Source organism: Haliotis asinina, chromosome 5 (assembly GCF_037392515.1).
Source record: "Haliotis asinina isolate JCU_RB_2024 chromosome 5, JCU_Hal_asi_v2, whole genome shotgun sequence".
Lineage (NCBI taxonomy): Eukaryota > Metazoa > Mollusca > Gastropoda > Lepetellida > Haliotidae > Haliotis > Haliotis asinina.
This window is the reverse complement of record NC_090284.1, coordinates 12769717-12792724: the sequence shown is the minus strand read 5'-3', so window position 1 is coordinate 12792724 and position 23008 is coordinate 12769717. Positions and strand designations below refer to the sequence as shown.

Genomic DNA, 23008 nt, shown 5'->3' with positions numbered 1-23008 from the left:
TTAACAGCTCTTAAATATATTCAAAGTACACCCACTGTCATTGGATCCAGAACAATATCTTCTAGTATTTTAAACATGGTATTGTAAAATAGGAACAGCGATCGTTAGTGGCTGTACTCTCAAAGGGGGTTGACGTAGCGTAAAATTATTGTCCTCCCAAGAGGGTCCTCCAAAAAAGTCAATTTTGCTCAGCCATACTTTTTAGTCGTAGTATTTTTGTTCTTCTAAATTCTGGCTAAATCTTCCTATCATCGCCAGTGTCTGAAGGGATGGTGTAGATCCAGCCAGGGTCCATGCAGGTAGCAAATGTACTGTAAGTCCCCATGGACCCTCGCATGGTGATCTATCTTCAGCTGCTGGTGACGTATATAGCCCGTGTTTTACGTTGTCTTGTCCAAATAGTTATATCAGTTTTACCGTTCCACACTAGTTTTACCCATAACTGTGATATTCTAGTTGTTTTACTGTCCTTTGACGACAGGTTTTTATAATATAGACATATGCCATTTCAATTTCAAATCTGTTCCCGTCACGATATGGCTGAAATATTGCCGATGTGACGTTAAATATTAACTCACTCACTCTTCTAGATTACCAGACAACAGTTCTATTTTACAGCTGAAGCTAACGCCATACTAACGGCTCTTAAATATATTCAAAGACACCCTTAACATAAACAGTATATAATATATTCCGACTCTCTTTCTTGCCTTCAGGCTATTAAAATATTTCTTGTAAACATCCACTTTTAATTGAAATTATTGAATCATATAATGATCTTGCTACTGGCCAATACGACATCGTCTTCTGTTGGTTACCAAACCACATAGGCATTTCTGGTAACACAGTGGCCGATCTTGCTGCCACAGCAGCACTCAACAAATCTGTGACACCATTTCTTATTCCATACTCTGATTACAAAGCTAGGATTAGAAGTTACATCCGTGATCTGATGCAGAAGAAGTGGGACACCCAAGTAGGTATCAACAAATTACATGAAATAAAACCGTATATTGGTTACACCTACTTGGGCTGTCAGTCCAGATTTGAAGAGGTTATTTTATGGTCGTATTGGCCATACACGATATACTCATGCATACCTATTGAAAGGTGAGGATCCTCCGTTTTGTATCCCTTGTGATGAAACAATCACAGTCAAGCATATCCTGCTTGACTGTGTTGAGGATTCCATGACAAGGGATCAATGTTTTAATTCACCAACTATGAAGGATCTTTTTAGCAATATTAGTCCTCGTTAAATTATTTCATTTTTAAAGGAATTAGATTTGTTGAATGAATTGTAAATGGGTAAATATTTTATAATTGGAAGTTTAAATTAGTAACTGAAATCGTTAGTGGCTGTACCCTCAAAGGGGGTTGAAGTACTGTAAAATAATTGTCCTCCTGAGAGGATACGTAAGTCCCAAAACATTTGAAGTAAATTTAAGTTTTCCAGGTTTTTAATCGTAGAATACGTGTTCTTTTACTGTGTGGCTAGATGTGTCTAAATTGCTAACAGCTGAAGCGATGATGTCAATCCAGCTAGCGTCCATGCAGGAAGCAAATGTACTGTAAGTCCCCATGGTCCTTAGTATGGTGATCTACCTTTAGTTGTTGGCAACCTATAGCTTATTTTTAATAGGATACATTGATACACTGTTTTAGGTCTAATCACTAGTTTTACGCTGTACTCTGTGATATTCTAGTTAGTTTTACTGTCCTTCGTTGACAGGTTTTTACAATATATGTGCTATTAATTTGTTTGTATTTTTATAATTAATCGTTCTCGTCACGATATGGCTGCAATATGGCCGATGTGACGTTAAATATTAACTCACTATTTGTCGAAGCACATGTACATGTTGTAAATCTTTTGGCTCTGACGTTAGTAGAACGGTGTCGTCTGCATACAACAGAACAAATAGATTTATCGTAGTTTCTAATCGGTTGTTAAAATCATCGGGATGTAACTGGAGTCCTTTACAGTTATCAGTGTTTAGGTTATATTCAGATCATTCAGGAATATTGTAAAAATAGTATTGGTAATAAATTTTCACCTTGACGGACGCCAGACGTACATGGAAAGAATCTGTCATCATTCCATCACATGATACACAAGATTATATATTTTTGGGTACATGTTATGAATAACTTTGAAGCATTTCCGGTTCTGTTGTTTGATATCAATTTTTGCCATAGACCTACCCGCCAAACAGTATCAAAGGCTTTCCTGAAATCTATGAAAGCACAATATAATTAAGTTTGTGCTCCACATAGTATTGTATTTGATTTTAGGAATTTTGTAAGGCGATTATTTAAAATAGATGTATATAATTTACCGAAACAGCTCAAGAGTGTAATAGGCCTATAATTTTCCGGTTTTGTTGGATCAGCTTTTGTTTATAGATAGGCATTATTACTCCATTTAATCAACTTTCTGGAAAGTTCCCTGTATCTAAAACCATGTTAAACAATTCTTCATAAATGTCTAAAAATATATCAATGGTGAAGAAAATGTATTCGTTTATGACATCATTAAGGCCGGCACCTTTATTACTTTTCAGTTTTGTAACTGAGGCAATGATTTCTTCCCTTGTTATGGCGCCATTTAACAGTGCACTGTCATTAATATTGAAATCGCTAATAGAATTAATGTCTAAAGCAACATTTCCTGGGTCTTCGTTTACCATTATTGATGAAAAAATCCAAAAGTAATTGTTTTTCCGGAAGCATTTTTACCATTTAGTAGTTTCCAAAATGAACGAGGATCCGACTTTTAAAGTTTACTAAATTTATCTTGAAGGCTTTCGGGGAAGGCATATTAAAAGGCAGCGTATGTATTCATTACTGGCATTTATTAGTCTTCTTTTATTTGCAGCGCTGCGATAGGTTTTGAACACCTTTAGCGACTCAAAGTATTTTCCTCGTATCAAGTCTTTGAAGGGCATTTAGAAGTGAAATATATAAGAATGAAGATTTTTATGGATGTCAACTTCTTTATTATGAGAACACAACGTTTCGGGGTCAATGTTTACTCCTTCTTCAGGTGAATGAGAATGGGGTAGAGGGCTATATTTGTATGTACAGGTAAACAATAACAAAGTAACAAGTGGAATGAGTTAACAAAAGCTGGAAGCCAGTAAACAAGCACTGAAACAAGCTCTGATAGGAAGCCGACAGTTATGATAACAAAGATGGAAGCCAATGGTAAGATTATGTTTACACAGATGGGGATTAAGGACGATGTACATGACTGGGGCACCATGGTCAGGTAGGATGGGGTCTTCTCGTTTATCCACCACCTATTGTTCTAGGTGGACAAGTCACTGAAGCGGAATAATCCTCAAGACAATAGATGTCCCTGAAATTTTGTTCCCTGTGAAATAAGACCCCCCCCCCCCTTGAATGTAGTAGTAAAAAAGTAAGTCTTTCTACATTTTTTTTATTTCAACAATACATACAATATCAGAATTAACAATACATACAATATCTATGACAATCCTCAATAGCCTGTTAAATGGGATACTGCATCCCAATATGCATATACATCCATATGGCCAGCCAAGAATTGCTGTTTGATGTTACATAATCTGTTTGTTAAATTAACATATTTAACTTTCTTGCGAGGAGGTTTGGCACCTCCTCTTAATTGCATACTAGGTACTAGGGGCAAAGCAATCGCTCGTCTTACAAGACGACCTATGTCCGGGTTGTCCTTCTATTCAGTTACCATTCCAAGCTTCTGAACTTTTCTCCAAACACTCTGGCTAAATTGAAGGTAGCAACCCTTTAATATGGCATTTTGAAAAGTCATCTTGATGGCGTTTTGAGCAGCTGACTCAAAATCAGTGCACACACTCACTGGATCCAATACAATGTTCTTAGAGGCCGCTACATTCTTCACATTTTCAAAGAAACGTTCATATGTCGACTGCTTTTTATCTGGGAGCAGACCATACACCAAAGGGCACATCTTATTTTGCACAAATGCATGAATGGTGTAAAGCTGGGTGAACACACCAGGGCACTTGTCAAATGTTCCGTCACAGTAGTACACATCTGCTTCGGAGAGAAGTCGCAGGTTCTCGTCAGTCGCAAATGTCAGGATCTTGTCATGGTCGGTGTTAGAAAACAGCAGGAAGTTGTCGTTGGCATGCGTCTTAGTATATATGCATCGGGAAGATCTATTGCTGATCTAGTTGCTGGCAGGTGGGGGATGTCTTTGGCTCGGGAGCGGTATAGAGCAGGACGTACACTGTCAAAGATGGGCACTTCTGCAATGATGTCAGGATTCGTCACTCTCAGACCTAGAACAGAGAAACACAATGTTAAATTCAAAGAAAACTGTTGTAGTATTTTAGTATTTAATAGTAATTAAAAAGTTGCCAAGTATTTATGTTAATATTTTCCTGATAACTCCTCCTGATAAAGAGATGGAATTGGTTTGGAATCTTTTCGGACAAGGTCCTTAAGATTGGCCAAGAAAGAATCTACAGCGATTCTATTCTCCACAGATGCATGGTTATGCTGGTCTCTGTAGGACGTGAGATTATTATCTTTGGTGTTAACCGTGGCATGGCAGTTCTTCTGGGCGCAGTTCCAATGGACAGATGTTCCTCGTCTTCTTTTAACTACAAACTTGTGATTTTGGAACACTAAGTACCGATCACCTCTACCATTAGGAATAAACTGGACATTAACCTGTTGGTTAGCCATCTTGACTGACCTTAAAGAACCTCATGTACCATTTTATAATCGTGTAATAGTGAAAAGTGTTCACTGAATTAAAAAAACACAAATAGCATAATCGACACAATTTAATTAAAGTTCATGAACACTGTTCACTGTAACAGGGCAAATCAGCTAATTAGTGTCACCCACCAGGACCAAATTTCAGAGTGAGCAGTGTAATCACTAACCCGTGTCAACTAATCCCATCTAATCCCTTGTCAAAACTAAAGGGTGGTGGATAAGTGAGAATGAACCGGTAGGACGTCGTGGACCTCTTCACCAACATCCCACTAGAAGAAGCCCTGGACATCCTCTGCAGCAAGTTAGCCAACAGGATAGATGGCTTGGACACCCACCTCACCATAGACAGCATCATCAACCTCGACCGCAGCTGCTTTGACACCTCCTACTTCACATTTCCGGTTGTAAGATATACAACGACCAACATCCAAGAATCAAGTTCACCATGGAGACTGAGACCAACCAACACCTGCCTTTCCTTGATGTATCCCTCCACACCACAGACGATGGACTCAGAACCTCAGTATACCGCAAGCCGACGCACACTTACAAGTACATCCACTACAACTACTGCCACCATCCTCAGATCAAGCAAGCTATCATCGCCACCCTTACCAGAAGCCCTCTGCCATCCCGATGCCCTAAAAAGTGAACTGGACCACCTCAGAAAGACATTCACTTCACTCAACGGTTACCCTGCCCAACTCGTCACAGTCACCATCAACAAGACCCTCAAGGACCGAGAACCCCGCCTCAAGCCTTCTCCATCCCCCATCAGAGTAACCATACCCTACCTTGGACCCATCAGTCATCAGATATCACGCCTCATCAAGACCAAAGCCGGCATCGATGTCACCTTCTCCAGCGACAAGACCATCAAGACCCACCTAAAAGCCAACGGTAAAGGCCCCAGCTGTCAGCACCCTAACCCGAGAGGATGCATTTACCAGATCCCTTGCAACTGTGGCGACCTATACATTGGAGAAACGCTGAGACCAATCAACACCAATCAACACCAGAATGAAGGAACACTAGACCTCCGTCAGCAAACTTTTTTTTCTTTTTGGGAGTAAAGTTTTTAAATTTTCTCTTTTTAACAAACCCAAATACTTTACAGGCTGTGGTGACAAGCATATTGCTTATTTTACCGTTTACTGCGGAGATAACACCAAGTGAATGGCTTAGGGTATTTAAGTCATTAACAATAGAGTCGACAATGTCTCTGTCAGTGGCATCTACGTAATCATTAACAAATGTTTTGTTCCATTTACGAATGTGGCTTACATGGTCGAGGGCGGCTTGCCTTCGCTTGTATTGCTGTGTGAAACTGAAAAGGATAAGGATATAGAAGCGTGGATATCAGAGCAAAATGGGTGAAAGTCTTGAAACAACAAGCTAACATTGACACAACCTTCTCAGCGTCCCCCACCCTCAACAACCTTCTCCATGCTAACGGAAGAAAACAACCCACTGTCAACAACAACCGAAAATGTGTTATATATAAAATAAACTGTGATTTTGGACAAAGCTACTTTGGTGAAACATCACGACCCATCAAAACCCGAGTCAAAGAACATCGCACCTCTGTTACTAACACGGGCAGCAAATCAGCCATCTCGGACCACATCAAAGAAAACCCTAATCATCAAATAGAGAGGTCTGACATCACAATCCTAGCCAACAACCAAACGGACTTCACCAAGCGCAAGCTCACCGAAGCCATTCACATCAAACAAGCCCAAAAGCCCACCATCAACCGTGACCAAGGATTTTTCATTCCATCTGCTTATGATGCACTCCTCTACCAAGCCCAATCAATTGTATAAACATATCATCCTCCATTGTAATTCCTTCATTGTAACCCCCTTTATTTGTACATGTGTGGCTTCCATTCACTATCCTTTGTGCACTACTGGCTTCTCCAGCTTTCTGCTTCTTCAATCATGGCATTATGTTGCTCCAGTTGTCAATTGTGTTTTCTTTATATACTATGTTATCTTATTGTTTTAATTAGTATATATATATATATATATATACAAGTTCTGGATTTTATGCATCATTCCTGCTTGACAACGGTACAAGAATCTGTATCGAAACGTCGCAATCACGCAATAAAGAAGTTGTTATCCATAACGATGTGTCCTATTTGTACACCTCAACTTCTAAAATGCCACTCAAACAGGGATGAAAGTCTTGCACTGTAAAGTTTTTCATAGCTCGTAGGACATTTGTGCTTGCGATTGAACAAGTCCGGGCCGACTTCCTTCCATGTTTCGCACGTGCAACTGCTTTCTCAACCTCTTCACGGGTGATCGGTTTACCTAGGTCACCAGTGTCAACTGAAATGTCACTAGTCGCTGACGAGGCTTCCCGTACCTGACCCAAATATGAATCGTCGCAATGTAAAGCTGATGCTTCCACAAACAGAGGGCTGTATTCAGGTTTCCTCTTACAGGTGTTAATAGGTATCAGGGAGGGATTCGCAATGCTTTGGGCCGTGAACTTTGTTTTGATACCTATGGAGGAAATAGGACGTGCGGGTTACGGGATTACTACCTAATCCGTCGAATTTTAAACAGCCAGCAGTGAACACACATTGAGCGTCTGATACAAGTTCATCAGTTGATAAAGCGGTCAGCTTGTAGCTGTTGCCCCTCTCTTCCCACTTAGTGACAAAAGAGCATATTACTTCTGAAATTATAAAAGTATTTATCTCAAATGAAACTGTAAACTATGGGATAGTCTCCAATCGCTTACGATTGTCTTCTCATACACCGAGCGCACAGTAGTACATATATAGCAAGTAGTTTCTGAAATAATAACGTGTGTGGAGGAGATGGGACGCACGGGTTATTGGACTACGGTCCAATCCGTCGAATTTTGAACAGTCAGCAGTGCCGATACATCGGATCATGCTTGAGTGGTTCTGTGCTGATCGGTCGAATTTCAGACCGTGTTAACACACCTTGAGAGATTATATAAGTTCATCAGTTAATCATGGGGTCGGCTCGTATCGGTTTAGACTACACGAAATAAGGCCCTAGCTTCCCACTTAGTGAAGAAAAGAGCATAACTGCTTCAGAAATCATACCACACCGTGGAAAAGTATTTATCTCAAATGAATTGTAAACCATAGGGTAGTCCCCAAAGGCGTGCGATTATGTTCTCATTCACTAAAGATTGTGAAAAGAAGATGGTATCGACCAAAAGCAGTTTTTTTTGTAATATTAATATAGACGATGAATATCATGTTAATATGGTATTTGACATTTAGACGTCGCTAGCGCTATATGTATATATGTATATATATGCTGAACATGTGTGTGTGTGTGTGTGTGTGTGCGTGCGCGCGCGCGTTTGTGTGTAGAGTGACTTTCACTAATTGAAATCTAGGTGGAAACACTAGGAACTATTTCTGATGGCCGATCTGAGATGCTGAACCCTGTCGATACTTACACCAACAAGAACCAGTCGACAAAACGTACGTTCGATTCCATTGATGACTGCTAATGGTTTGGCACGTTTTTGTGCAAAATATTTTAAGTGTACAGTCAAATTGGAATTACGGGATCAGTTATGAAAAAGGACAAATGTTGCAATCTGTAAGGCATATGAACAAATACCGCATTGAGAAATCTGCTTTTCAGTTTTGTTGATTTTCTACAATGACCTATTTCTGACTGAAACAGATATATATCTGAATTCGATGTTGCTAAAGTAGTTGTACTTATTACAATGCTCAGCCAAACATTAACATAATTATGATGTGAGTATATATGGCTGTGTGGGGTTCATGACCATAGGTGTGCCCATACTCTTTTCCAAGTGCATATACTACTATGGCTGAAGGCAACCGTGTTGGGTTTATTTTTTGTTTCCATGCTTCACTCGTGGAAGTGACCCCACCCCCAGCCAAAGCCCTCACGTGACCTACTATTCCGTTACTATAAAAAACCGGTCCTTCATGTACGTATGTAACCGCTCCCCCATTTAATGGAAATATTTTATATAATCATACGACAAGCTGCCTCGACATAGAGCCCAACATTCGCTGAAGTAAGCTGTGAGCACCACTACATGAGCGTTGGAGAGCAGGTGAGAAATTGTTCATGTTTACATCTTAAGAAGATAATATATCTCATCTGAAAATAAGCAAGGTTATGTTTTATGCTGCTCTATAAATTGCATATACATGTGTTTATTTTTAACCTGAAATGACAGTCACATTGTTAGTTCAAATATTTCTGTCGAAAAGGTAGATGGGCTTACATGATAGTGGACATTAGACCGAGCGGCCACAAACAGCACTTGGCTGTTATTCTAATTTTAAATAAGCAATGACCATGAACATATCTATCCCGAAATTTATGGCACCTTGATAGTGTTTTATGCAATTACTGTTTTATTGGACTTCTATATGAGTAAAATTGGTTGAACAAAGGCATTGGACAAATAGGATAGGCTGGATCAGGTTAACTACATTGCTTTAGTTAAATTGCTACATTGCTAAATTGCTAACAGCTGAAGGGATAGTATAAATCCTGCTGGAGCTCATGCAGGAAGCAAATGTACTGTGAGCTAGTAGGTCCCTAGTATAGTGATCTACCTCCAGTTGTTGGCAACCTATAGCCCGTTTTATTACTGTCTCGTTCGAATTTGAAATCCAATTTCAGAGACAGATGCTACTTTGACTTCTGAAATATTTGATTTTACTGTCCTCCGGTTTTTATAATATTCATGTATTTAAGGTGAATTCACAACTTGTTTTAGCCAAGGTATGGCCGAGATATTACCGACATGAATGTAAATTTTAACTCACACATCTTTAGAGGCAAACAAATGTTTACGATCATTAGGGCAAGTCTTAAGATTAGGGTGTTTTAGGTTGTCCTTCTATTCAGTTACCATTCCAAGCTTCTGAACTTTTCTCCAAACACTCTGGCTAAATTGAAGGTAGCAACCCTTTAATATGGCATTTTGAAAAGTCATCTTGATGGCGTTTTGAGCAGCTGACTCAAAATCAGTGCACACACTCACTGGATCCAATACAATGTTCTTAGAGGCCGCTACATTCTTCACATTTTCAAAGAAACGTTCATATGTCGACTGCTTTTTATCTGGGAGCAGACCATACACCAAAGGGCACATCTTATTTTGCACAAATGCATGAATGGTGTAAAGCTGGGTGAACACACCAGGGCACTTGTCAAATGTTCCGTCACAGTAGTACACATCTGCTTCGGAGAGAAGTCGCAGGTTCTCGTCAGTCGCAAATGTCAGGATCTTGTCATGGTCGGTGTTAGAAAACAGCAGGAAGTTGTCGTTGGCATGCGTCTTAGTATATATGCATCGGGAAGATCTATTGCTGATCTAGTTGCTGGCAGATGGGGGATGTCTTTGGCTCGGGAGCGGTATAGAGCAGGACGTACACTGTCAAAGATGGGCACTTCTGCAATGATGTCAGGATTCGTCACTCTCAGACCTAGAACAGAGAAACACAATGTTAAATTCAAAGAAAACTGTTGTAGTATTTTAGTATTTAATAGTAATTAAAAAGTTGCCAAGTATTTATGTTAATATTTTCCTGATAACTCCTCCTGATAAAGAGATGGAATTGGTTTGGAATCTTTTCGGACAAGGTCCTTAAGATTGGCCAAGAAAGAATCTACAGCGATTCTATTCTCCACAGATGCATGGTTATGCTGGTCTCTGTAGGACGTGAGATTATTATCTTTGGTGTTAACCGTGGCATGGCAGTTCTTCTGGGCGCAGTTCCAATGGACAGATGTTCCTCGTCTTCTTTTAACTACAAACTTGTGATTTTGGAACACTAAGTACTGACCACCTCTACCATTAGGAATAAACTGGACATTAACCTGTTGGTTAGCCATCTTGACTGACCTTAAAGAACCTCATGTACCATTTTATAATCGTGTAATAGTGAAAAGTGTTCACTGAATTAAAAAAACACAAATAGCATAATCGACACAATTTAATTAAAGTTCATGAACACTGTTCACTGTAACAGGGCAAATCAGCTAATTAGTGTCACCCACCAGGACCAAATTTCAGAGTGAGCAGTGTAATCACTAACCCGTGTCAACTAATCCCATCTAATCCCTTGTCAAAACTAAAGGGTGGTGGATAAGTGAGAATGAACCGGTAGGACGTCGTGGACCTCTTCACCAACATCCCACTAGAAGAAGCCCTGGACATCCTCTGCAGCAAGTTAGCCAACAGGATAGATGGCTTGGACACCCACCTCACCATAGACAGCATCATCAACCTCGACCGCAGCTGCTTTGACACCTCCTACTTCACATTTCCGGTTGTAAGATATACAAGCAGATCTACGGTCTCCCCATGGGCTCACCTCTTTCTCCTCTCATTACAGAAATCTTCATGACCTCCTTCGAGGAAGCAGCCCTCTCTACAGCTCCGTTCCAGCCCCTCTGTTGGTACTGCAAGTCGACGACACCTTCGCCACCATCGCCAATGACAACGACCCCAGCGAGCTCCTCAGCCACCTCAACGACCAACATCCAAGAATCAAGTTCACCATGGAGACTGAGACCAACCAACACCTGCCTTTCCTTGATGTATCCCTCCACACCACAGACGATGGACTCAGAACCTCAGTATACCGCAAGCCGACGCACACTTACAAGTACATCCACTACAACTACTGCCACCATCCTCAGATCAAGCAAGCTATCATCGCCACCCTTACCAGACGTGCCAAAGCCCTCTGCCATCCCGATGCCCTAAAAAGTGAACTGGACCACCTCAGAAAGACATTCACTTCACTCAACGGTTACCCTGCCCAACTCGTCACAGTCACCATCAACAAGACCCTCAAGGACCGAGAACCCCGCCTCAAGCCTTCTCCATCCCCCATCAGAGTAACCATACCCTACCTTGGACCCATCAGTCATCAGATATCACGCCTCATCAAGACCAAAGCCGGCATCGATGTCACCTTCTCCAGCGACAAGACCATCAAGACCCACCTAAAAGCCAACGGTAAAGGCCCCAGCTGTCAGCACCCTAACCCGAGAGGATGCATTTACCAGATCCCTTGCAACTGTGGCGACCTATACATTGGAGAAACGCTGAGACCAATCAACACCAGAATGAAGGAACACTAGACCTCCGTCAGCAAACTCGACCAGAAATCGGCCATCTCTGAACGCATACTCAAGAACACTGAACATTCAATTCGATGGGAGGACACTAGGATACTATCTACCAACAACAACAACTGGCGCCAAAGGAAACTACAAGAGGCCAACGAGATCCGGACAAAGAAACCAGCAATCAACCGTGACCAAGGAGTGTACCTACCAAGTACCTGGGACGTGTTGATAAATTTATCTCTTCTATCTGTGTACATTCCATCTATGTAATTCATTATTGTTTACACACGTGTACATCCTTTATCATCATCCCTATCATGTACATCATCCTTGATCCTCATCCAATCATGTGTATGTCATCACCATTGGCCTCCTTAATCCCCAATCATGTACATCGTCCTTAATCCCCATCTGTGTTATGTAAACATAATTCTACCATTGGCTTCCATCATTGTCATCATAACTGTTGGCTCCCTATCAGTGCTTGTTTATACTGGCTTCCAGCTTTTGTTAACTCATTCCACTTGTTACTTTGTTATTGTTTACCTGTACATATAAATATAGCTCTGTACCCTATTCTCATTCACCCGATGAAGGAGTAAGCATTAACTCCGAAACGTTGTGTTCTCATAATAAAGAAGTTGATATCCATAAAAATCTTCATTCTTATTTTCCAAGAAATATTTTACATAGTTTTCCGAAAAAGTCTGTGTTTTTTTCTTTTTGGGAGTAAAGTTTTTAAATTTTCTCTTTTTAACAAACCCAAATGCTTTACAGGCTGTGGTGACAAGCATATTGCTTATTTTACCGTTTACTGCGGAGATAACACCAAGTGAATGGCTTAGGGTATTTAAGTCATTAACAATAGAGTCGACAATGTCTCTGTCAGTGGCATCTACGTAATCATTAACAAATGTTTTGTTCCATTTACGAATGTGGCTTACATGGTCGAGGGCGGCTTGCCTTCGCTTGTATTGCTGTGTGAAACTGAAAAGGATAAGGATATAGAAGCGTGGATATCAGAGCATAATGGGTGAAAGTCTTGAAACAACAAGCTAACATTGACACAACCTTCTCAGCGTCCCCCACCCTCAACAACCTTCTCCATGCTAACGGAAGAAAACAACCCACTGTCAACAACAACCGAAAATGTGTTATATATAAAATAAACTGTGATTTTGGACAAAGCTACATTGGTGAAACATCACGACCCATCAAAACCCGAGTCAAAGAACATCGCACCTCTGTTACTAACACGGGCAGCAAATCAGCCATCTCGGACCACATCAAAGAAAACCCTAATCATCAAATAGAGAGGTCTGACATCACAATCCTAGCCAACAACCAAACGGACTTCACCAAGCGCAAGCTCACCGAAGCCATTCACATCAAACAAGCCCAAAAGCCCACCATCAACCGTGACCAAGGATTTTTCATTCCATCTGCTTATGATGCACTCCTCTACCAAGCCCAATCAATTGTATAAACATATCATCCTCCATTGTAATTCCTTCATTGTAACCCCCTTTATTTGTACATGTGTGGCTTCCATTCACTATCCTTTGTGCACTACTGGCTTCTCCAGCTTTCTGCTTCTTCAATCATGGCATTATGTTGCTCCAGTTGTCAATTGTGTTTTCTTTATATACTATGTTATCTTATTGTTTTAATTAGTATATATATATATATATATATACAAGTTCTGGATTTTATGCATCATTCCTGCTTGACAACGGTACAAGAATCTGTATCGAAACGTCGCAATCACGCAATAAAGAAGTTGTTATCCATAACGATGTGTCCTATTTGTACACCTCAACTTCTAAAATGCCACTCAAACAGGGATGAAAGTCTTGCACTGTAAAGTTTTTCATAGCTCGTAGGACATTTGTGCTTGCGATTGAACAAGTCCGGGCCGGCTTCCTTCCATGTTTCGCACGTGCAACTGCTTTCTCAACCTCTTCACGGGTGATCGGTTTACCTAGGTCACCAGTGTCAACTGAAATGTCACTAGTCGCTGACGAGGCTTCCCGTACCTGACCCAAATATGAATCGTCGCAATGTAAAGCTGATGCTTCCACAAACAGAGGGCTGTATTCAGGTTTCCTCTTACAGGTGTTAATAGGTATCAGGGAGGGATTCGCAATGCTTTGGGCCGTGAACTTTGTTTTGATACCTATGGAGGAAATAGGACGTGCGGGTTACGGGATTACTACCTAATCCGTCGAATTTTAAACAGCCAGCAGTGAACACACATTGAGCGTCTGATACAAGTTCATCAGTTAATAAAGCGGTCAGCTTGTAGCTGTTGCCCCTCTCTTCCCACTTAGTGACAATAGAGCATATTACTTCTGAAATTATAAAAGTATTTATCTCAAATGAAACTGTAAACTATGGGATAGTCTCCAATCGCTTACGATTGTCTTCTCATACACCGAGCGCACAGTAGTACATATATAGCAAGTAGTTTCTGAAATAATAACGTGTGTGGAGGAGATGGGACGCACGGGTTATTGGACTACGGTCCAATCCGTCGAATTTTGAACAGTCAGCAGTGCCGATACGTCGGATCATGCTTGAGTGGTTCTGTGCTGATCGGTCGAATTTCAGACCGTGTTAACACACCTTGAGAGATTATATAAGTTCATCAGTTAATTATGGGGTCGGCTCGTATCGGTTTAGACTACACGAAATAAGGCCCTAGCTTCCCACTTAGTGAAGAAAAGAGCATAACTGCTTCAGAAATCATACCATACCGTGGAAAAGTATTTATCTCAAATGAATTGTAAACCATAGGATAGTCCCCAAAGGCGTGCGATTATGTTCTCATTCACTAAAGATTGCGAAAAGAAGATGGTATCGACCAAAAGCAGGTTTTTTTTGTAATATTAATATAGACGATGAATATCATGTTAATATGGTATTTGACATTTAGACGTCGCTAGCGCTATATGTATATATGTATATATATGCTGAACATGTGTGTGTGTGTGTGTGTGCGTGCGCGCGCGCGTTTGTGTGTAGAGTGACTTTCACTAATTGAAATCTAGGTGGAAACACTTGGAACTATTTCTGATGGCCGATCTGAGATGCTGAACCCTGTCGATACTTACACCAACAAGAACCAGTCGACAAAACGTACGTTCGATTCCATCGATGACTGCTAATGGTTTGGCACGTTTTTGTGCAAAATATTTTAAGTGTACAGTCAAATTGGAATTACGGGATCAGTTATGAAAAAGGACAAATGTTGCAATCTGTAAGGCATATGAACAAATACCGCATTGAGAAATCTGCTTTTCAGTTTTGTTGATTTTCTACAATGACCTATTTCTGACTGAAACAGATATATATCTGAATTCGATGTTGCTAAAGTAGTTGTACTTATTACAATGCTCAGCCAAACATTAACATAATTATGATGTGAGTATATATGGCTGTGTGGGGTTCATGACCATAGGTGTGCCCATACTCTTTTCCAAGTGCATATACTACTATGGCTGAAGGCAACCGTGTTGGGTTTATTTTTTGTTTCCATGCTTCACTCGTGGAAGTGACCCCACCCCCAGCCAAAGCCCTCACGTGACCTACTATTCCGTTACTATAAAAAACCGGTCCTTCATGTACGTATGTAACCGCTCTCCCATTTAATGGAAATATTTTATATAATCATACGACAAGCTGCCTCGACATAGAGCCCAACATTCGCTGAAGTAAGCTGTGAGCACCACTACATGAGCGTTGGAGAGCAGGTGAGAAATTGTTCATGTTTACATCTTAAGAAGATAATATATCTCATCTGAAAATAAGCAAGGTTATGTTTTATGCTGCTCTATAAATTGCATATACATGTGTTTATTTTTAACCTGAAATGACAGTCACATTGTTAGTTCAAATATTTCTGTCGAAAAGGTAGATGGGCTTACATGATAGTGGACATTAGACCGAGCGGCCACAAACAGCACTTGGCTGTTATTCTAATTTTAAATAAGCAATGACCATGAACATATCTATCCCGAAATTTATGGCACCTTGATAGTGTTTTATGCAATTACTGTTTTATTGGACTTCTATATGAGTAAAATTGGTTTAAAAAAACAAAGGCATTGGACAAATAGGATAGGCTGGATCAGGTTAACTACATTGCTTTAGTTAAATTGCTACATTGCTAAATTGCTAACAGCTGAAGGGATAGTATAAATCCTGCTGGAGCTCATGCAGGAAGCAAATGTACTGTGAGCTAGTAGGTCCCTAGTATAGTGATCTACCTCCAGTTGTTGGCAACCTATAGCCCGTTTTATTACTGTCTCGTTCGAATTTGAAATCCGATTTCAGAGACAGATGCTACTTTGACTTCTGAAATATTTGATTTTATTGTCCTCCGGTTTTTATAATATTCATGTATTTAAGGTGAATTCACAACTTGTTTTAGCCAAGGTATGGCCGAGATATTACCGACATGAATGTAAATTTTAACTCACACATCTTTAGAGGCAAACAAATGTTTACGATCATTAGGGCAAGTCTTAAGATTAGGGTGTTTTTGTTTTTGGGTTTGTTTTTTTTTTTGTTATTTGGGTGTGCTTTTTGTTGTTTTTTTCGGTTTCCACGCTTCACTCGTTGTGGAATGTGTTCCCCACTCCCTCATGTGTCCTACTGTGTCCCATTATTATGGCCTTCTCACCTAGATCCTTTTTAATTAAGATGAACGTTTTATTTTTTTGCATTGTGATTCCTAGGTATTTATAAGACGGCACGTTCTCTATTATGTGATTTCCAATTTTGAAATTTTATAATCATTTTTGGAAATTTTATTTTATGGTACCTTGATAATGTTTTATGCATCTGAATTACTGTTTTATTGGACTTCTATATTAGTAAAATTGGTTGAAAAAAAACAAAGGCATTGGACAAATAGGATAGGCTGGATCAGGTTAACCACATTCTTTAGTTAAAAGTTGATTTTACTGTCCTCCGTTGACAGGCTTTTGATAATATACATGTATTTAAGGTGAATTCACAACTTGTTTTAGCCACGACATGGCTGAGATATTATCGATGTGAATGTAAATTATAACTCACACATCTTTAGAGGCAAACACATGTTTTTGATCCGTAGGGCTAGGTTTAGGATTAGGGAGGTTTTTTGTTGTTTATTTTCGTTTTTTGTTTCCACGCTTCACTCGTTGTCACCCCAGCTCCCAGCCCAACCCCTCATGCGACCTACTATCTAATTATTATGGAAAAAAAACGGTTCTTCAAGTGTGTATGTAAGCGCTCACCTATTTAAAGGAAGTATTTTATATAATGATACGACAATGATAAGACGAGGAATTGCACATGATTACGCACTTTGAAGATTGTACAGGTGCATGATATGTCTCACCTGAAAATAACCAAGTTTATGTTTCAGGGTGTTCGGAAAATTGCAAATACATGTAGGGTGTTTGATTTTTAAAAACTGAAATGACAGTCCCATTGCTAACTCGAAAATACGTTCGTGTCGTCATGTGGATGGGCTTGCATTGTAGTAGGCATTAGTCCGAGCGAGCACCGTGAACTTTGGTTTCATAACCTATAGAGGGGATGAGACGACGTGCGTGCGTGCGTGCGCGTGTTGGTTAGGGGTGGGGATGGTTGTTGGAAGTGTCCAGCACCAGCCAGCGATGCCTGCCCAATTGATAAACGATAGCACGCCCTAAGGCTTAGGAGTTGACTCTTCCCATTGTTCGATAACGCCTTGAATGCCCAGGCTATGCAATACATCATCTTACCATTTGAAAAAAAAAGACTGGAAAAGCGGTTTACATTACTGTAGCGCTTGATCTAGGGCAATATGGCGAAATGTCACCCGGCTGTCAGCAGATTGGCCGAAGCTGAGATAACATAAACTGCTTTCGCAATTACGATAATAATAAAGTTACTATTGCAATAAACTATTGCATTTATTACTCAGTCATTTATTGCAGTTTTCTAGTGTTCTCCTTTAAGACATTTGATGATAGCGTGTTATCATGGAATGTCTAAATACTACCATGATAATGGCTTACACGTGCGTAGGTTTACTATATCTGAGAAGGATTTGTTCGATATATCACTAGATCAATGCATTTATCCTTGACATATGCTTACGACATAACCAAATGGCACATGACATTAACCCTTGACATGGAGGGTCCTTGACAAGTGTCAGGCAGGTCAGCCACTCAATCATACAATCTGATGAAAGGTGCCATACATTCGCTCCGATACTAAACATTGCCATTATTTCTTGGAGTGTGAAAGCTGTCTTTTCGTGTCCTGAATACTGAAAGTTACCACTTCAGTCAGCTCCTACACAGATACAAGTGATGGCAGCAAGGCCATTGACTACACTGACCTGTGTGCTGCTGGTACATGCACAGCTGACAATACAAGCAACCATACCTCCTTGTGGTCGTAAGTATTCTTTAAAACGACCCTTTGTATATAGAAAGTCTTGGTCAGTCTCTCTCCCAAAAACAAAGGGAGTAAAAAAACCCACCGTTGATTATTGTTAGGTTGCTGTGATGACTTCATTTGTTCAATTGTTGTTCAAGAAGAAAATGTGTGTATATTATCTTTTGGTGTATGTATGTCGGATGCACAGAGGAGGCATGGGAATTAATCATGGCTCTAGAAGATAACAGTTTTATTGCCACATCGACACACATCGTAACATATACAACTCTTGATGTGCGGCATCTATTCCATCTGCAGGCAACCTCTATGCCCCAGTCTTCATTAATCCCGAGGTGGAACGGACCATTCCAGAAACATTGCCTTTAGATTCCAACATCGTAACAGTGACTGCTTCAGATTACGACACTTTGGTTTGTATCGCGTCCAGTCTTTTTAAAGGTTTTATTCGAGAGTAAAATTAAATGATTGTTCTGCTCTAGTTTCAAGGCAAAACTCGGTTTATCAGCGTTCCGATGAAATCTGTTTCTGATTATAGTCAAAAGAGTGCAAAAGGACACTTTGTTTGTATCATGACCAGTCTTTCTGAAGGTTTCAGTTTAAAGTAAAATGAAATGATTGTTCTGCTAGAGCTTCATCAAGGCAAATCACGGTTTATCAGCTTTCAGATGAAATCTGAAAGAATACCCAATTTTGACTAGAATCAGGGACACATTCCCCTTGGAGAGCAAAATATACAGCCATTACCATGACTGTAGGCCTGATAGATACTCAAGTATTTAGGCAGCCATGAATTTGCTGACAGTGCCGTTTAAACATTACAGTGTAACTTTGGAATCCTGACGTACAGCATCATCGGCGATGGTTCTGCAGCAACGTATTTTAGAATAGGAAAGGACACAGGAACAGTTTCTTTGAAAACCAGCTTGAGAAACACTCCCATCGTTGACTTTACTGTAAGCAGGAACTGGTATTTCGTCACCTAGCTTGTACACCCCATTCTGTATTATGGTCAGTTTGAAAGGCACATTTTGTTGCCGTTTCTTGTTAAGTGGGTTTCAAAGAACATAAAGAATGACAGAAACAAAAGGGCATCCTTTTATGGTCTGTCTTCCATTATGCAGGTCTGCATTGCAGGTCAAGATTATTCATGATGTCAGTCACTAAAAATCCAAGTTCATATTTGGTTTAGTCTCATTGGGTTACTACTGATTCCAGATCCGAATAGCGGCACAAGATGGCGGCTCTCCTTCGCGGAGTTCCACAACATTGCTGCACTTAAAGGTTGCAAGAAATTTAAAACGGCCAGTACGGAGTTCTGCAACGTATGCTGCCAGCATCCCAGAGACAACCCCAGTGTTTGAGAAAATCCTGAGTGTCACAGCCACAGATAGAGATGGGAAGGTATTGATTACCTCCTTTGAAAACATCCAAATCACACCAGTATTTCCCAGTTGTGTTTACAGTTGAAACATTGCATCATCTAGTTTTGAACATCATTACAAACATCGCATCTTACATTTCAGCCTCCCAACAATGAAGTGGTGTATGAACTTGTAGGAGATGCTGTTCAACTCCATTACTTTGAGATTGTCAGTTCCACCGGTGATATTCGCCTGAGACATCCACTTACTTCTGATCCAAACAGAAGAAGTCAGTTTGATGTGAGTTGTTTTGGTTTACCATCAGGAATTTTGTTCTTGTGTTCCTGACCATTAATCGGGGTGTAATTAAGTGGGACCAGACAGAAATTTCCTCAAAACGACATACCTACATTGCATAGGCTTTTGAAGAATGTAAACTTGTTGGTTTCAGTTCGTTGTGATCGCTCGAGATAACGGCAACCCTCCTCTCATCGCTGCATTCAATGCCTCTGTGACAATATCAGTGTTCAGAAACAACAATGCCCCTCGGTTCATCAGAACAGGATCCCTACACCATTACAGTATCTCAGGATCTGGGCAATGGCTCGCTCATCTCTGTCAGGGCAGATGATGACGACCTTTCTGTAAGTGGAATAACAATGGTTGTTTGGCAAGTCCAGTGTGAGTTTTTTTCACCATCTGTTTTTTGCATTGCTTTCATAGGTGGTGATGTACCTTTTAGTTATTGAATAACGTCCATGCTTAAATTATATCAGTGAAACAGAGGTATATTAAAGATAATAATAATTACAGATATTGATATGAACTGAACTCATTACATTCAGTTTAAAAGATATCCCATCATATATGCAACTGACAAGATAATGTTTCCTTCACAGACGGAGTTCAACCAGATCACATATTCCATTGAGGGTCCCGCAAAAGCTCAGGCTCTATTTGCAATTGATGGGTCAGGCAATATTCAACCCACAAACCCTGCAGCTATCAACAGTGTCTCAGAGACAAATTATAAGGTATTCGTAAACTTTGCATCCATTCACATGAAGACATGGAATAAATCATACAGGCGTTTGACTCCATTCACAGTATGCAGATGTGGAGTTCTTACATTATTGGCTTCGATATAACGCTCTATGAAACGGTGTGCTACATCAGGTACAGCTGGAAGAAGTCTGCTAATGTTTCAAGACACAGTTCAGGTCAGTAGGAGTGTCTTTATTTTGAGCAGTACAAAACAGAAGAGGTATTATGCATTTCACATATATGCATGTTTCTTTGCTCACTGTATTATGATGTGCAACTTTACAGATTTACGTTCGAGCTGAGGACAATGGCAGTCCCAAACTGTACGACATTGCCCTTGTTGAACTCACCATCAACAAGAACCTGAACCGACCCATCTTCAACCCCGTCACCTATGAAGAAACTATCATGGAGACCAGACCATCTGGAGACGTGGTTCTCAGGGTGACAGCTTCAGATGCTGATAAACTGGTAGGCAGATGTTAACTGAAATGTCGCCAATTAAGAACTTACCTATTTTCTGTAGTCCTTGCAGACTCTCAAACATTTGTTTTTCACAAATTTCAGTGTACCAAAAACAAATGGTTTGTTAGTGAAAACAGATTCTTTTATTCTCTTGTTGAATAATATGGCCAGTTTAAAAAGCGACTTTTTCTGAGAATAAATACATTCTTAAGTCATATTTTGATTTGGTAAAAACATATGATAAATATGATTTTAGGTAAGGATACCACTGTCTGTTTTCCAGTTAAAAGAGGTATTTAGATTTCATTTATGTGTAAATCATTGTCTTTCAGAGCCCCAACAATGAGATTACATACTCTGCCTTTGGATCTGGTTTGAACTTTTTCAATGTTAATAGCCAGACAGGAGAAGTGACAGTTGTCAATAACCTTGTCCAGGGTTCCAACACAAGATATCAGGTAAGTTATACAAGAAGTACTGTTGCAATAGAATGTATTTTCTGAAATTGTTGTACTGCCTAAATATTTCCTCTTCTGCCTGTTATCTGTTCACATTGCTGACACTCATACGTTGTAGATCTTTGCAACTCATGATCTAATTTATCATTTATTACATTAAGTAAGCAAGTCATGTAGCTATGTGCACAGTTGGGGAAAAAGGAATCTAATCAAAAAACGAAATGTACGCTTCTTTCATTTCATACATTTTAAAGCTTGACATAACATTTTAGCATTGGTTACATCTAGAGGTGTGTCATAACATCACCTGTGTACAAACTCATCTTTGATTAGTATTGAACAGGTTCTAACAATTGCTTATAGTTACAGCTGTTCAACCAAATGATTCAATATTTCTGATTGAAGGGGAATTTAAATTTATGTGGTGATAGTTACTATGAAATGAACCATAACCTAAGGAGACGTTACTTAATTCAACATTTCATCGGACTGATTTTCATGTAATGACTTTGTTGTGTTCAGAGTGACTGTAGATTGATTATAAAGAAATTACCGTTTGTTTAATCAGCCTCTATGTTCTTCAGTTGACAGTCCAAGCTACAGACAAAGGTGCCAATCCTCTGTCATCGGCCCAACCTGCATTTGTCACTATCAACGTTTTGAGGAATTAGGCCTCCCCTGTGTTTGTACAGACTCCTGTCGTTGCGAACAGCAGGAGCCAACACCCCAGTTGTCACTGTTACTGACCTGATGCAGACACAAGGGTACATTCCATTCTCAAGCATTGATGTACTTCCTAATAGTTTGTTTATCATCATGTAACATATTTTCAGCTCCAAACTAATTCTAATTTCACGATGTTATCTATAGTGATCTTGTGTCCAGGGTACATATACAAGAGTCATGTTTAGCAGGGAGGAAGTGGAGGGCTTCATCAAGTGGAATGGACGTGAACAGGTCTACAACGTCATAGCTAACGTTGTGTATACTGTGTACAATAAAGGAGAAGTTGACATCCATAACAACTTGTTTAATGTTTGAACACCAACCTCTACACGCCACTCAAAAACTGCAATGTATTATGTGTGAAAATTATGACTTTGCCCAGTGAAGTGCTGTTTAGTGAACAAATTTTTGTATGTACCTTCATGAGAACACTTTGTATTTTGTTGATGATAACCTGTCGAATGTCAGTGAAAGAATGTTCCCCTGTGGTTGGGGCCATGCCTTGTGTTTCCAGCATTTTCGCGTTCCATATTTAATAGTTTCAAGTACTATACACAAATTCAGTTGCTCCTGTAAAGTGGTATTATCTTCGCTATTTTCAAGACAACTTGAGATGGAAAAGGAG

The 23008-nt window shown here is 39.9% G+C and overlaps 1 pseudogene; it reads left to right on the top strand.

Annotated features, from left to right (window-relative positions):
- Positions 1-3194: 3194 nt before the first annotated feature.
- On the top strand, positions 3195-22479 carry LOC137283375 (cadherin EGF LAG seven-pass G-type receptor 2-like; annotated as a pseudogene).
- Positions 22480-23008: the final 529 nt, after the last annotated feature.